This window comes from Schistocerca cancellata, chromosome 7 (genome assembly GCF_023864275.1).
Source record: "Schistocerca cancellata isolate TAMUIC-IGC-003103 chromosome 7, iqSchCanc2.1, whole genome shotgun sequence".
NCBI lineage: Eukaryota > Metazoa > Arthropoda > Insecta > Orthoptera > Acrididae > Schistocerca > Schistocerca cancellata.
In genome coordinates, this window is record NC_064632.1 from 264573277 (window position 1) to 264588185 (window position 14909).

The window sequence follows — 14909 nt, forward strand, 5'->3', positions numbered from 1 at the left end:
ACCCCACTTTGGTTTTACAAAGAGTACTCTATGGCATTGGCCCTTTACCTAGCCTGCATTCAGTGTGAGTCTCTTGCCCAGCACAAAGTCCCAAGTGACTGGAAAAAGTGCAGGTGATTCCAGTATATAAGAAGGGTAGCAGAAGAGATCCTCAAAATTACAGACCAATATCCCTAACTCTGGTTTGTTGCAGAATCCTTGAACATATTCTCAGTTTGAACATATTAAACATTCTAGAGGGTGAGAAGCTTTCGTCCATGAATGAGCATGGTTTTAGAAAGCATTGCTTGTGTGAAACTCAGCGTACCCTTTTCTTACATGATATACTGTGACTATGGATGAAGGGCAACAGGCAGAGTCCATATTTCTAGTTTTCCAGAAAGCATTTGACATGGTGCCCTATTGCAGGCTGTTAATGGAGGTATAAGCATATGGAATAAGTTCACAGATATGCTTAAGCAACAGATCCCAGTATGTTTGTACTTGACAGCGAGCATTCATCAGAGACAAGCGTATCATCGAGAGTGCCCCAGGGAAGTGTGATATGACAGCTGTTCTCTGTATACGTAAATGATTTGGTGGACAGAGTGGGCAGCTATCTGTGGTTGTTTGCTGATGATGCTGTGGTGCATGCTAAGGTGCCAAAGTTGAGTGACTGTAGGAAGATACAAGGTGACTTGTACAAAATTTCCAGTTGGTGTGATGAATGGCAGCTAGCTCTAAATGTGGAAAAATGTACGTTAATCAGATGATTAGGAACAACAAACCTGTAATGTTTGGATACAGTAATATTAATGCCTTGTTTGACACACTCAAGTTATTTAACTATCTGAGCATAATGCTGTAAAGCAATATGAGGTGGAATGAGCATGTGAGAACTGTGGTAGGCAAGGCGAATGGCCAACTTTGGTTTATTGGAGAATTTTAGGAAAGAGTGGTTCACTTGTACAGAAGACTGCCCATAGGATGCTGGTACAACCTATTCTTGAGTACTACTTGAGTGTTTGGGATCCGTACCATGTCAGATAGAAGGAAGACATAGAAGCAATTCAGAAGCAGGCCAACTTCAGTTGGAAAGACCACATAGATAATATTGTGGGGAAGGCGAGCCAAAGGTTGCGTTTCATTGGCAGGACACTTAGAAGATGCAACAAGTCCACTAAAGAGACAGCTTACACTACACTCATTCGTCCTCTGTTAGAATATTGCTGCGCGGTGTGGGATCCTTACCAGGTGGGATTGACGGAGGACATCGAAAGGATGCAAAAAAGGGCAGGTCATTTTGTATTATCACGTAATAGGGGAGAGAGTGTGGCAGATATGATATGCGAGTTGGGATGGAAGTCATTAAAGCAAAGACGTTTTTCATGGCGGCAAGATCTATTTACGAAATTTCAGTCACCAACTTTCTCTTCCAAATGCGAAAATATTTTGTTGAACCCAACCTACATAGGTAGGAATGGTCATCAAAATAAAATAAGAGAAATCAGAGCTCGAACAGAAAGGTTTAGGTGTTCGTTTTTCCTACGCGCTGTTCGGGAGTGGAGTGGTAGAGAGATAGTATGATTGTGGTTCGATGAACCCTCTGCCAAGCACTTAAATGTGAATTGCAGAGTAATCATGTAGATGTAGATGTAGATTTGTTACCGACAAGTTTTAACGATCTGTAAGTGTTATAGAGATGTTTTGGGAACTCTAATGGAAATCCCTGGAGGGAAGGCAACATTATTTTTCAGAAAAACTATTGAGAAAATTTAGGGAACTGGCATTTGGAGCTGATTGCCAAACGATTCTACTGCCACCAACATACATTGCGCATAAGGACTGTGAAGATAAGATATGAGAAATTAGGGCTTGTGTGGAGGTTTGTAGACAATTGTTTTTTCCCTTGCTCTGTTTGTGAGTGGAACAGTAAAGGAAGTGACTAGTAGTGGTACAGGGTACCCTCCGCCACACACCATATGGTGACTTGTGGAGTATCATTGTAGATGTAGATGAAATGTTATTCTTTTTCAGAATGGTAATAATTCTTCTCTTTTAGCAGCTGATTTCTATGTTTAATTTATCCATAGTTGATTCACCCGATTGGTCCAAGTATCATCAGAGGAATTGTGTTTATTCAGTAGCTGTTATTCACCTGTAGAATAACTGTGAAACAAGCATCCACAGACATGGCAAACAGATTATATTGTGGAACTGAGGGTGTGTCCTCGACATGAGTTTCGGCTACTGGGAACCTGTTGATGATAATTATATGGGTAATTTTAATTAGCCCTTACAATAAAAAAAAAAAAAATTGCAAAACATAGGAAGTAACTAAATTTCATGCAAAGAAGAATAAATACTGTTGTATATAGTACATAAATGAAAATATTCAATTTTTGAAAACATAACGTAAGTGGGTACATAAAAAAATCCTCTCACCAAGTGGCAGCAGGAGAACACACATATAAAAGTTATTATGTATGCGAGCTTTTGGAGACAGTGGCTCCTTCTTCTGCCTGAACGGTTGAAGGAGAAGGAAGTGGGGTGAAGTAAAAGGGCTGGTGAGGTTTATGAAATGGGGTAGAGTTTGGAAAAGTCACCCAGAACCGTGGGTCAGGGGAGGCTTACCAGACGGGATGAGAAGGAAAGATTGATTGTTGTTCCAACAGACGCGGGCTTCTGGGTGACTTATCTGAACTCCACCCCTTTTCCTAAATCTCAATAGTCCTTTTCCTTCACCCGTCTTCCCTTCCCTTCAAGCTTCCTATGAGAAGAAGGAGCCACTGGGTTCGGAAGCTTACATACATAATAACTTTTATATGTGTGTTCTTTTCCCACTGCTTGGCAAGTACGTTTTTTTCTATCCAGTTACGCTGTATATAGTATCATTCATATGTATCACAGAGTTTTTCATACAAGTAAGATAAGAGTTTAACACTCTCACGATGACAAGGTCATTAGAGAAAGACCATAAGCTTTAATTAGGGGAAGAAAATTGGCCTTTGCTTTTCTAAGCAACCAAACTGACATTTGCCTTAAGCAAATTTGGGGAACTACAGGAACCCTAAATCTGGCCAGCAAAGCAGAGAATTTAATATTGATCCTCCAAGGTGCAAGTTCAGTGTGTTACCAGTGTACTGCCTGTACGTCCCCATCTATACTCCATAAGCCACTTTATGGTGTGTGACAGAGAGATCTTACAGTACCACTACAATTTCCCTTTTTCCTGTTCATAAGCTTCTGTATGAGCTGTAATTTCCCTGAGTTTCTTGTGCTCACTTTGCAAGACGTATGTGGAAGGATGTAGCATATTGCATAATGTCTTGGAGTATTTGCTGTCAGACTTTTAAGAGTAAATTTCTCTATGATGTATGGTGTTTCTCTTGCAGTGTATGCCACTGTAGGTTGATGAGCATCTCTGTAATGCTTTCATGCTTATGAAACTTGCAGTGATTAGCTATAAAATCAGGAGCTAATGGTTTAATGACCGTAATGGCCAAATGTTAACAATACGTATACTGACCATATAGGAGGGACATTGACTCACAGACTGGCACAATGAAAAGACTGCTGTGCTTTTAAGCTTTCAGCTGAAGAGCCTTCTGAAATTGAAAACATGCACACATTCACACAAGCAGAATTCACACATGTGCATGACCACTGACCCTGCCAGCTATGGCTGGACTGCAGACTGCAACTGATGGGAGCAGCAATCTGGCATTGGTGGTGGGGATTAATGAGGAAGTATGGTGCAGGGATAGCAGGATAGGGTAGAGGAAGCTGCTGTGCTGCTTGGGGGAGCATGCAGGGATGTGTTGGTGGGAAGGTAGGTTTGCTAGGTGCACATGGGAGATTTTTGGGGACAGGAGAGTGCAGCAGAGAAGTAGAAAAGGGAGAAAAAGAATAGTGAGTGTGTTGGCAGGTTAGAAGGCTGTTCAGTGCTGGAGTGGGAGCACAGAAGGGGATAGCTAGGTGGAGGAAAGGGTCAAGCAAAAGACGAAGTCAGGCTGTTTTAAGGAACATAGGATATACAGCTGAAAGAGTTCCCACATGTGCAATTCAGGAAGGTGGTATTGGAAGAAAGGGTCCAGATGTGCAGGCTGTGAAGCAGTCATTGAGATGTCGCACAATGTGGTGGGAAGCATGATCGGCAGCTGGGTATTTCAGCTGTCTCTTGGCCACAGTTTGTTGGTGGGCATTCGTGCAGACAGACAGATTGTTAGTAGTCATGCCCATGTAGAATACTGTACAGTAGTTGAAGCTTAGTTTGTAAATCATATGGCTGCTTTCACAGTTAACCCTGCCTTAGATGAGACAGGAGATACCTGTGGCTGAACTGGAGTAGATTGTGGTGGGGATGTATGGGACAAGTCGTGCATCTAGGCCTATTGCGAGGATATGAGCCATGAGGTAAGGAGTTGGGAGCAGGGGTGGAGTAGGGATGGGCAAGGATATTATGTAGGTTCTGTGGGTGTTTGAACACCACTGTTGGAAGGGCGGGAAGGGTTGCGAATAGGATATTCACAATTCAGGGCATGACAAGAGGTAGCCAAAACCTGGCAGAGATTGAGATTCAGTTGCTCCAGTCCTGAGTGGTACTGAGTTACGAGAGGAGTGCTCCATTGTTGCTGGATGGTGGGTATGATGGGAAGTAATAGAGACAGAGTGTGGGAAATCAATTTCTGTGCAGGATTGGGAGGATAATTTTGATTTGTGAAGACCTCACACGTAACCTTGGTATATTTGGAGAAGGGCTACTCAGCACTACGGATGCGATGACCATGGGTGGCTAGGCTATATGGAAAGAACTTCTTGGCCTGGAATGGCTGGCAGCTGTCGAAGCAGAGGTATTGCTGATTGTTTGTAGGTTTTATATGGGCAGAGACACTGATGTAGCCATCCTTGAGGTGGAGGTGAACATTCAGGAAGCTGGCTTGTTGGGTTGAGGAGGACCAAGTGAAGCGAATGGAGGAGAAGGTGTTGAGGTTCTGGAGGACTGTGGATGTGTTGTGTTCACCCTCGGTCTAGATCATGAAGATGTTATCAGTGAATGTGAATGAAGTGAGAATTTGAGATTTTGGGTGGTTAGGACGGATTCCTCCAGATGGCCCATGAATAGGTTGGCATAAAATGGGGCCACACGTGAGGTGATTGCTGTACCACAGATTTGTGCATAAGTAATCCATCAGAGGAGAACTAACTATGAGTGACAATATAGTGGGTCATGGTGTCCAGTAAGGATGTTGTAGGTTTGGAGTTGGTCAGGCATTGGGGAAGGTAGTGTTCTAATGGCAAAGCTGTGGTTATTGGGGATGTAGTGTAGAGAGAAGTGGCATCAACAGTGATGAACAGGGCACCATTTGGTAAAGGAACAGGAACTGTGGGGAGTTGTGGAGGACATAGTTGGCATCTTTTGTGTAGATAATGGAAATATGCTGAATGTGTCTATCCATGAAAGCAGAGATTCTCTCTCTAGGGCCACAGTAACCAGCCACAATGGGGCATCCTAGGTGGTTGGCTTCATGCACTTTATTAACCATGTATAAAGTAGAAGAGCAGGGAGTGGCAGGGGTTAGGAGAGAGATAGACTCAGGAGAGAGGTTCTGGGATGGGTCTGTGGATTTGAAAAGAGCCTGGAGATCCTGTTGGATTTCTGGAATGGGACCACTATGGTAGGGTTTGTAGGTTGGTGAATCTGTCAGCTGCCAAAGTCCCTCCACCAGGTAATCCTTGCAGTTCCAAACCAAAGTGGTGAAGCCTTTGTCGGCATGTAGGGGCCAATTTTTAGGTGGTGGATTGTGATTCTTCCTGTTGAAGTTGGGTTGGTTTTCAAGTTGAGGGATTTAGGGAATGATGGTGAGGCAAGGTTTGAGGTTAAGAAATTCTAGAATGTTAACGGAGGGTGATTTGGGGGCAGTGGGGACGAATCACAGTTGGATGGAGAAGTGAACTGAATCTGTGTATTGCATCAAGAAGGAGAACCTTCAAGGATGTGGAGAATGAGTCAATATATATCTTAATACGAAACAAAGTCATTGTAGGAATTTTGTCTGTATATTATATTAACAACAAATCATCACTACATAACAAATGCTATTCACATTTATGCCTTCTCAGTTTAATTGAGAAAATTAATAGGAAATCTACTACTTTGGTAAATACTGCTTCCTTCTCAGTTTTATTACAAAGCTGCTGGTTATTTGCTACTAGTTGCTTAATATTTGCTTGATAACATGATATTTTTGAAGGAAATATTTTTTCAACTATGAATATTGATTCTATTATTTTATAGTACAGTGATGGCGGTAGTCATTGAAAGAACTTTTGTTCAAAGACTCTGTCGTAAAAGACTTTGTAGCTGAATAAAGTGTTTGTTCAGCAGAAGTGAGAATATTATCTAAAGTAGATAATTGTACACCTTGCAGAAGCATTTTAATGAACTTGGAATTCTTCCACTCACTTCTGAATACATTTACCCCACAATGGTTCTTGCTGATGATAAAAATCAGTTTTTAGTGAACTGTGATGTATACAGTCACAATACAGGATACAAAAATAATAGACTTTTCCTCATTGTCCAGTGTTCAAATATAGTTAGCTACTCTGGTGGTAAGGAATTCAACAAGCTCCTGTCTAACATAAGGTAAGAAATTGGAAATCCATACCAATTCAAAAGAACATTAAAAATGTACATCATTTGCTACTTTTTCTACAAGCTATCTGAATATGTAGAGTCAAGATTCTAAAATTTATTATCTACATTACCAGTAACAGCGTTGTCATAATATCATGACAGAGATTTTAAGCACAGATAACAATGAAACTGAATTTCATGGCAGAAAATGAAATTGTAAATAGTCTGTATGATAGAAGTGATTGTTGGAACTAGACTGACAATAAGATATAAGTATGTACATATGTGTAGTGAGTTACTGTATAATGAAACCAGGGCTGTTTTCTTGGGAGGGGGGGCTTCGGGCAGCTGTCCAGGGCAGCAGGTTTTAAGGGGTGGTGTTATTTGTGGAAGACTGTATAAAATTCATGGACATCAAACAAGGTCCTTAAATTTAAACCTCCTGCTCACAGGGGAAAATTAATTGACAGACATTAACAGTGCTGATTTGTTTCCACACCACATGCAAATTCCTAAAATTAAATCTTCTACATGCATGCAGAAGTGAGTTACATAGTGTTGTTTAGTCTTGATACTATTAGCAAAGGTTAGAAATAGCTTTTATAACTTATGAGAGAGTGTTCTTACATGTTACATTATTGAATGATAATTAAGTTACAATGTGGTGAAAATGACATTAAGGTACTTTCACACCAGCATGTTTTTATTAGATTTGTTAATAAATTCTTAACAAAAAATATTCATGCACTTTTTTTCCTGTTCATAAACAAAACAATGTATTTTTGAAACTTTCTAGGTGTGTTTTATAAACATAATTTTTTTAACATTTTTGAGTCAAATGATGTACTAACTTATCATTGCATTTTTGATATGTTTTTGAAGTGGTTTCTATACTGTTTCTTTGTTGAACAGTATCTGAACTTGCTGGCCAGAGATGCTTGTTTTTCATTTCTTGACTAATTACAATGTGTCTGGCACAAAACATCATGAGAATGTCAAAAAGAAAATACTTTTCGATTCTGCTCCCACATTATGTTATTCATTGCATATTGATACAAAGTTCGAAGCCAGAAATAAGTAAAGAATTTTGTATCATATACAGACCAGTGGAAATTTTTTTCTGTAATCACAATGTGGTGTACTACAGGTATGTAGATGGCAAGAACCTGCAGCCACATCAAATTTCCTTGCTGTGAGATCAGAGATCTACATTTAGTTAGTATAGGGATCACTGATCTTTTATATCGCACATGCGCATATAACAGCAGATAGTAGCAGATGTGCTTTGTACGGGTTTCACGTGGACGACTGAAGAATAATGTAATTGGATAGATAAACTATCTACTCACAAAGTGGTGGGAGGAGAACACACATGTAAGAGGTATTACAGTTTGTAAGCTTCTGGAGCCAGTAGCTCCTTCTTCTGGTTGAAGGGGAAGGAAGAGGTGTGAAAGAAAAGAAATGGTGATGGTTAGGAAAATGGGTCGAATTCAGAAAAGTTGCCATGAATCCCAGGTCAGTGGAGAATTACTGGATGGGATGAGAAGGAAAGGCTGATTGTTGATGACTGCACTGGACAAGATTTGGAAACCTGAGAGTTTAAAGGTGGAAGATACGGAAATGTGTATGACATACATTAGTGCCAAAACATTGTGCATGAGTTAATAAGAGCAAAAAGCTAACTGCATTGTATGTGATAGAGGTGGGGGGGGGGGGGGGGGCAGCAAAAAATAGACAGGTCAGAAAATGAAAGATGTAGAAAATTAAAAGGGAATGAAGAAAGGAATAGTTACTGTGGAGTAATGTCGAGAGTGAAAAATTAACATAAATTAAGGCCAGGTGGGTGGGGAGAACCGAGGACATGTTGTAGCACCAGTTCCCACCTGCAGAGATCTGAGAAACTGGTGTCTGGATGAAGAAACCATATGGCGTGTGTGGTGAAAGAGGCACCAAGGTCGTGACTGTCATGTTGAAGAGCATGCACTGCAACAGGATATTGTATGTTGTGAGTATATGCCCTCTGCCTAAGCCCATTCATCCTAACTTATAACTACCTGCATTCACAGTAGCTGGGGATACAGTGCTTAAACAAGTGGTGCACATGGTATGACATGGGTGGTGTGGCTGTCTGCTAGCCCAGGAATCTGACCTGCTGCATAACTGCTATGCCTCCCCTCACCACCTTTCCCTGTTAGATGGTATCATTTTCTTGTCAACTGAAGGGGGGTACTCCTCGTGTTGTGATTCCAGCAACATTGCATATGGAGGTTGTCAGCCTCTTACATCAAGGTCAGTGGTGAGAATCCTGCACTAAACAACTAGCACAGCAACATATATTCTGACCTTGTAATAATCATGAAGTGGAGCTCCTCATCATGGCCTGCCACAAGCCAACTCAACAAGCAGCACCGTTACTGTTTTTGCTCCTTGGCCAGCGCCCATACTATCTCCAGAAAGAATCCATATCGACTTTGCTGCACCTTTTTAGATGCTTTTTGGTTATTGGTTTTTGATGCCTTTTCCAAGTTTCCATATGTTGTTTGTTGTCCATCTACCACAGCAGACACAACCGTCAAGGCCCTGTCAAAAGTTTTTTCAGTCTAAGGTCTACCTTGTACAGTAGTTTTGTAGAATGGTCCTTAATTTTTGGCTCAATCCTTCAAAGATTTTTGCTCATGGGATGGCGTCTGCCACGTCAAGGTGCCTCCCTTTCATCTGCAATCCAATGAGGAGTCAGAATGCTGTAATGGGACACCCTTTTCTAAAATAACCTTTTTTTATAGAAATAGTCAATACCAAGTAACTTGTGTAGGTGATCATTGTCTCAGCTGTTTAACTGAAAGAATGTCATTTTATTCTGTATAAGATGTATTATATTTCAGACTAAAATGTATAAAACTCTGTATGTTCAGTTAAAATTATTCTTGTTTTAAAAATATTTGAAATTACAAAATATCTGGCATATTTCAAATTCATATTATTAATTGCACAATTGGGTGTGAGTTATTAAATTTATTTCTGGATTAATTTTAAAAACAAAGATATAAATTAGAAAAGATTATTCTTATGTCAAAGAAGTCTGTAAACTCTTTTGCTTTGTAAACTCTTTTTAATATTGTGAGTACCGCAGAACTTAAGTATTAGTGGGTGTGTCTTTGATGGAAATGCACTTATATTTTTAATTTTGTTTACAACAATGTAATTGTTGGTTTTATGAAAATGGAGACTGTGAAGTCAGTGTGGTATAGAAAAATGGGATAAAATAAAAGGATATTCTCAGCAACAGATAGTACTTCATGAGTTATTTAATCATCAGAAACCCACAATGTTAAATCAAAATTTCATCCGCAAGGATGTACCCCTAGATGCCAAAACTGGAGCCAACAACAAGAGAAAATGAAGGTAAGTAAAAAGTTTTTCTTTTGTGTATCTTATGCCTCTCGAAGCTTCCAAAACTTGTGCAGAGACAGAGAAATTTGATGGTAATGTGTGGGAGGGTAAGATTATAATGCCTCATGTTAATTTTAAAAAGACAAATGTGCCACATAACTACCAGTGGAGGAAGCCCTTATGTTCTTTCTCAGTTCTTAGAGAATGACTCCGGTCAGGGACAAGAGCTTGGCTGACCTCTTGCATGGCTGGCAGCAGCACTGTTTCATCTACTTCTGCTGCCAGACGGGCATCCTATAGCAGCACGAACATCATTACAGATAGTGTCTGGAACTTCATTCTGGACCCAGAGGTTCAGATGAAACCTGCGTTGCAATACAGCCATCATCCACAGCCAGCACATGTGACATGCATTCATGGTGCATACCGGGGCATACCACTACAATCAGCTGCGTTGACCATGCCCTCCCATCATCCCAACATCCCTACAATCAGCTGCATCCTCAAGTGAGCACAGATTGCTCCCTGCGATGTACCATGCAGGCACGTCTTCCACCACAATTGCAGTTCGCTGTGGGCAGCATGCTGCCCGGTCCTGCCCTCCCACATTCCAGATGTAGCCTCGACGCTCCCCTCTCCCCCACCTCCCCCTGCCCCCCCTTGCCCCCCCTCCCCCTCCCCCCAAGATGGAGAAAGAGGGATGTAGTAGTCCGCACAGTACCTCATTACCTCCTGTCTGCCACCACTACTATGGCATGTGTTAATATGTGTGCACATGCTCAGGGCCCCCACCAGAGGCCGCCAACTTCTGTCCAGTACCTCTATTACCTGCACCCAAAAGCAGATGGGCTTTGGCGGCCAAATACTTCTTATTTACTGGCTGTTAGAACTTCAAGTTTAACACATGTATTTCGGAACGACACAACAACACATATAAGTCACAGAGTAAGTTGACAAATAAGACGTGTACACGTTAGCATTCGAATGAGCACTGAGTCCCAGTCTAGCGGCCGCTGCTCGGCTGGCTGCTTGGGTGGCGCAGCTGCTGCGTGGCTGGCAGACAGCGCCGCACGTAGAGGACGCGCGTAATTGCGCGGCGGCACTTTGAATGATCGGCGAGTCACAACACTTTTCCCCCCTTTGAAATTGTTGCACTGGTCTTGATGGAGCTGTCCTGGAGATGGCTAACGTCCATAGGCGTTGTTTGACTTGCCGTAAAGTCTCAAGGAGGAGGCTTCCTGTACGGACGGAAGTGTCCCCAATGATAACGGGTCGAGATGACAGGAGACGTAGGGGTCGAATCTGCTGGGGCCCCATGCACCAATCTGCCCGTTGCGGCAAGTCCAGTTGATATGACAGGAGACATGGGCGATGTGTCGGCGTCCGTTGGAGGAGGAGGTGAGTAGATTTGCTCTGACAGAGGATGGTCCTCCGGTTCCTGCATGGGCACATCTCCTGGTGGCGTCCATTCTGGTGCTGGCATCGCGATGACGGTGAGAGGGCTGCTTTGTGAGTATTGAGAGATGCCAAGATCCCGAGCGTCAGGTAGAGCCAAAGGTGGTGTGGCGGCATTTGGAACAGGCGTTGCTGGCACCCGAGGCCGAAGCTGGTCCGAATTACGCACTGCAACACCCGTGTCCATCTGGATTTCATATAGGCGTCTGCCACGGTGTCTTAAGATGCGGCCCGGGCTCCATTTTGGCCACCTGCCATATCCCCGTACCCAGACAAGGTCGTCGGCGGTGAACCGGCCAAGTGAAGGCACCCGCAGCCATGAGGTGGGAGGCCACAGAAGATGAAGTAGCGTGCGGGGCTGTTGGCCATGTAAGAGCTAAGCCGGGCTTTGGTCGCCCATGGGGATGAAACGGTAAGACGCCAGAAACTGGAGAAGTGCATCATCAGCAGCAGAAGAAGTCAGAAGCTTCCGCATCTGAGCCTTAAATGTGCGGACCAGTCGTTCAGCCTCACCGTTGGATTGTGGATGTAACGGCAGGGCCGTGACATGTGTAACGCTGTGACGAGCACAAAAATCCACAAATTCGGAAGAGGCAAATTGCGGACCATTATCAGTAACAAGAGGTAGAGGTAGAGGGGAGGCCTTCCAAAGAAAAAATGCGGGCGAGAGCACTGGTGGTTGCCATGGTGGTAGGTGACGTGCAACGGACAATGAAAGGAAAGTTAGAGTAGGTGTCAATTATGAGGAGCCAATAAGTACCTAAAAAGGGTCCCGCAAAGTCAGCATGAATGCGCTTCCAGGGCTTCTCAGGCGAAGGCCACGGTGACAAAGATGACTTCGGGGCAGCGGCCTGTGACGCACAAGGACCGCAGGCAGCGACCATGTGTGCTATTTCAGAGTCGATGCCAGGCCAGTACACATGACGGTGCACCAGAGATTTTGTGCGAGACACACCCCAGTGCCCTTGGTGAAGGAGGCACAAGACCGAAGCATGCAAAGATGCAGGTACCACAACATGCGGCGAAGCATTGTCAGTGGAGAGGAGGATAACACCATCCCTAGCCGTGAGGCGGTAGCGCAAATTGTAGTAGTTCTGCAACGGATCAGAAGTCTTAGTGGATGGGCGATCTGGCCAATCCTTCTGAATACAGTGTAAAACCCGGGAGAGGGTAGGGTCAGAACCCGTAGCAGCCTCCAGCCTGTCCCCAGTGATGGGGAACCCGTCCACAACCCGCTGCTCGGCAACATCCAGGTGGAAACACAAAAGTTCATCCCTATCGAATGCCTGATCAGGACCCATGGGAAGGCGAGACAAAGCATCAGCATTCACATGTTGAGCCGTTGGCCGGAAATGAATCTCATAATTGAAACGGGACAAGTAAAGAGCCCAACGCTGGAGGCGGTGTGCAGCCTTGTCGGGAAGTGACATTGATGGATGAAACAAGGAAACAAGTGGTTTGTGATCCGTAACAAGATGAAATTTTGAGCCATAGAGAAAAACACCAAACTTATGAAGAGCATAAATGATGGCCAAAGCTTCTTTCTCAATTTGAGAATACTTTTGTTGGGCATCCGTGAGCGTTTTGGAAGCATAAGCAATGGGTTGTTCCGAACCGTCAGAAAAACGGTGCGCAAGGACTGCACCGACCCCGTATTGAGAGGCGTCTGTGACAAGAACAAGATGTTGGCCAGGTCGATAAGTAGCCAGGCACGGGGCCTGTTTCAGCATAGTTTTCAACTTCTGGAAAGCCGCTTCACATGACGCGGACCAGTGAAAAGGCACGTTTTTATGCAACAGGCGATGCAACGGCTGAGCCACCGAAGCCGTAGACGGTAAAAACTTGTGATAGTATGCTATTTTCCCCAAGAAGGCCTGCAGTTCCTTAACAGATGTAGGGTGAGGAAGGGCATCGATCGCAGCGACAGTTTGTTGAAGCGGACGAATACCATTCCGAGAGAGTTGAAACCCCAAGTACATGATAGATGCCTGAAAAAATTGTGATTTCTGAAGATTACACTTAAGACCGGCAGTCTGTAAGACATGAAAAAGTGTGCGGAGATTTTGAAGATGTTCTTCAGTGATGGAGCCAGTGACAACAATGTCGTCCATGTAATTGATACACCCAGGGACAGGGAGCAATAATTGTTCCAAGAATCGCTGAAAGAGTGCAGGGGCGCTAGCAACCCCAAATGGCAAGCGTTGGTATTGATAGAGGCCGAAAGGCGTGTTAAGGACCAGAAACTGCCGGGAAGCAGTGTCGAGAGAAAGTTGATGATATGCTTCTGACAGATCAATTTTAGAAAAATACTGGCCTCCACCAAATTTAGTGAACAGTTCTTCAGGACGGGGCATAGGGTAAGTGTCGATGAGGCATTGAGCATTTACAGTGGCTTTGAAATCGCCACAGAGACGACAACGACAGGAGAGGACCACTCACTGGAAGTGACAGGAAGCAAGACCCCTGAAGCAGTGAGACAATCCAACTCCCGTTTTACCCGATCATGAAGGGCCACAGGAATGGGCCAAGCCCGAAAAAACTTAGGCCGAGCAGTGGGTTTGAGCATGATATGAGCTTAAAAGTCGTTTGCACGGCCTAACCCAGGAGAATAAAGGGACGAAAATGTCGTTGACAAGGAATCCAGTTGAGCATAAGGAATAGCATCGGAGACAATATTGACAGAGTCATCTATGGAGAACCCAAAAACGCGAAAGGCATCGAAACCAAAAAGATTTTCTGCATTGCTCTGGTCGACCACAAATATGGGAACAGTGCGAACGATGGATTTGTAAGAGACCTCAGCGTTAAACTGTCCCAAGAGAGAAATCTTCTGTTTATTGTACGTCCGTAATTGCTGAGTGACAGGGGACAGGAGTGGAGAACCCAGCTGAAGATACGTCTGAGAATTAATTATAGTGGCAGCAGAACCGGTATCCACTTGCATGCGAACATCTCGACCAAGGATTTGGACAGTGAGGAATAACTTCCCTGAAAGGGAAGAAGTGCAATTGACAGACAACACAGAATCAGAATCAGCATCATGTTCATGAACATCATGTATGCGGTTGGATTTGCAAACGGAAGACACATGACCTTTCTTTTTGCAATTGTGACACACAGCCCAACGTTGGGGACAATCCTCGCGTGAATGTTTCGTAAAACACCGCGGACATGAAAGAAGTTGCCGGGGGTTTTGCTGCAGTTTCTTAGCGGGTCGTTTACGGCTAGGCTGAGGCTGCGCGTGGGAGCGCACTGCAGCCACGTCGGCCGGTGGGGACGCGCCGCACGCGTCGTCAACAGCGCACAGAGGTTGTATTTCCCTGACATCACCCCACGCCTCTATTTGCGCCCCAGCGGTGCGAGAAATTTCAAAAGACTGCGCAATGGAGAGAACTTCATCTAGAGTCAGATTCACCAACTGAAGGGCACGTTGCCGATCTTCTTT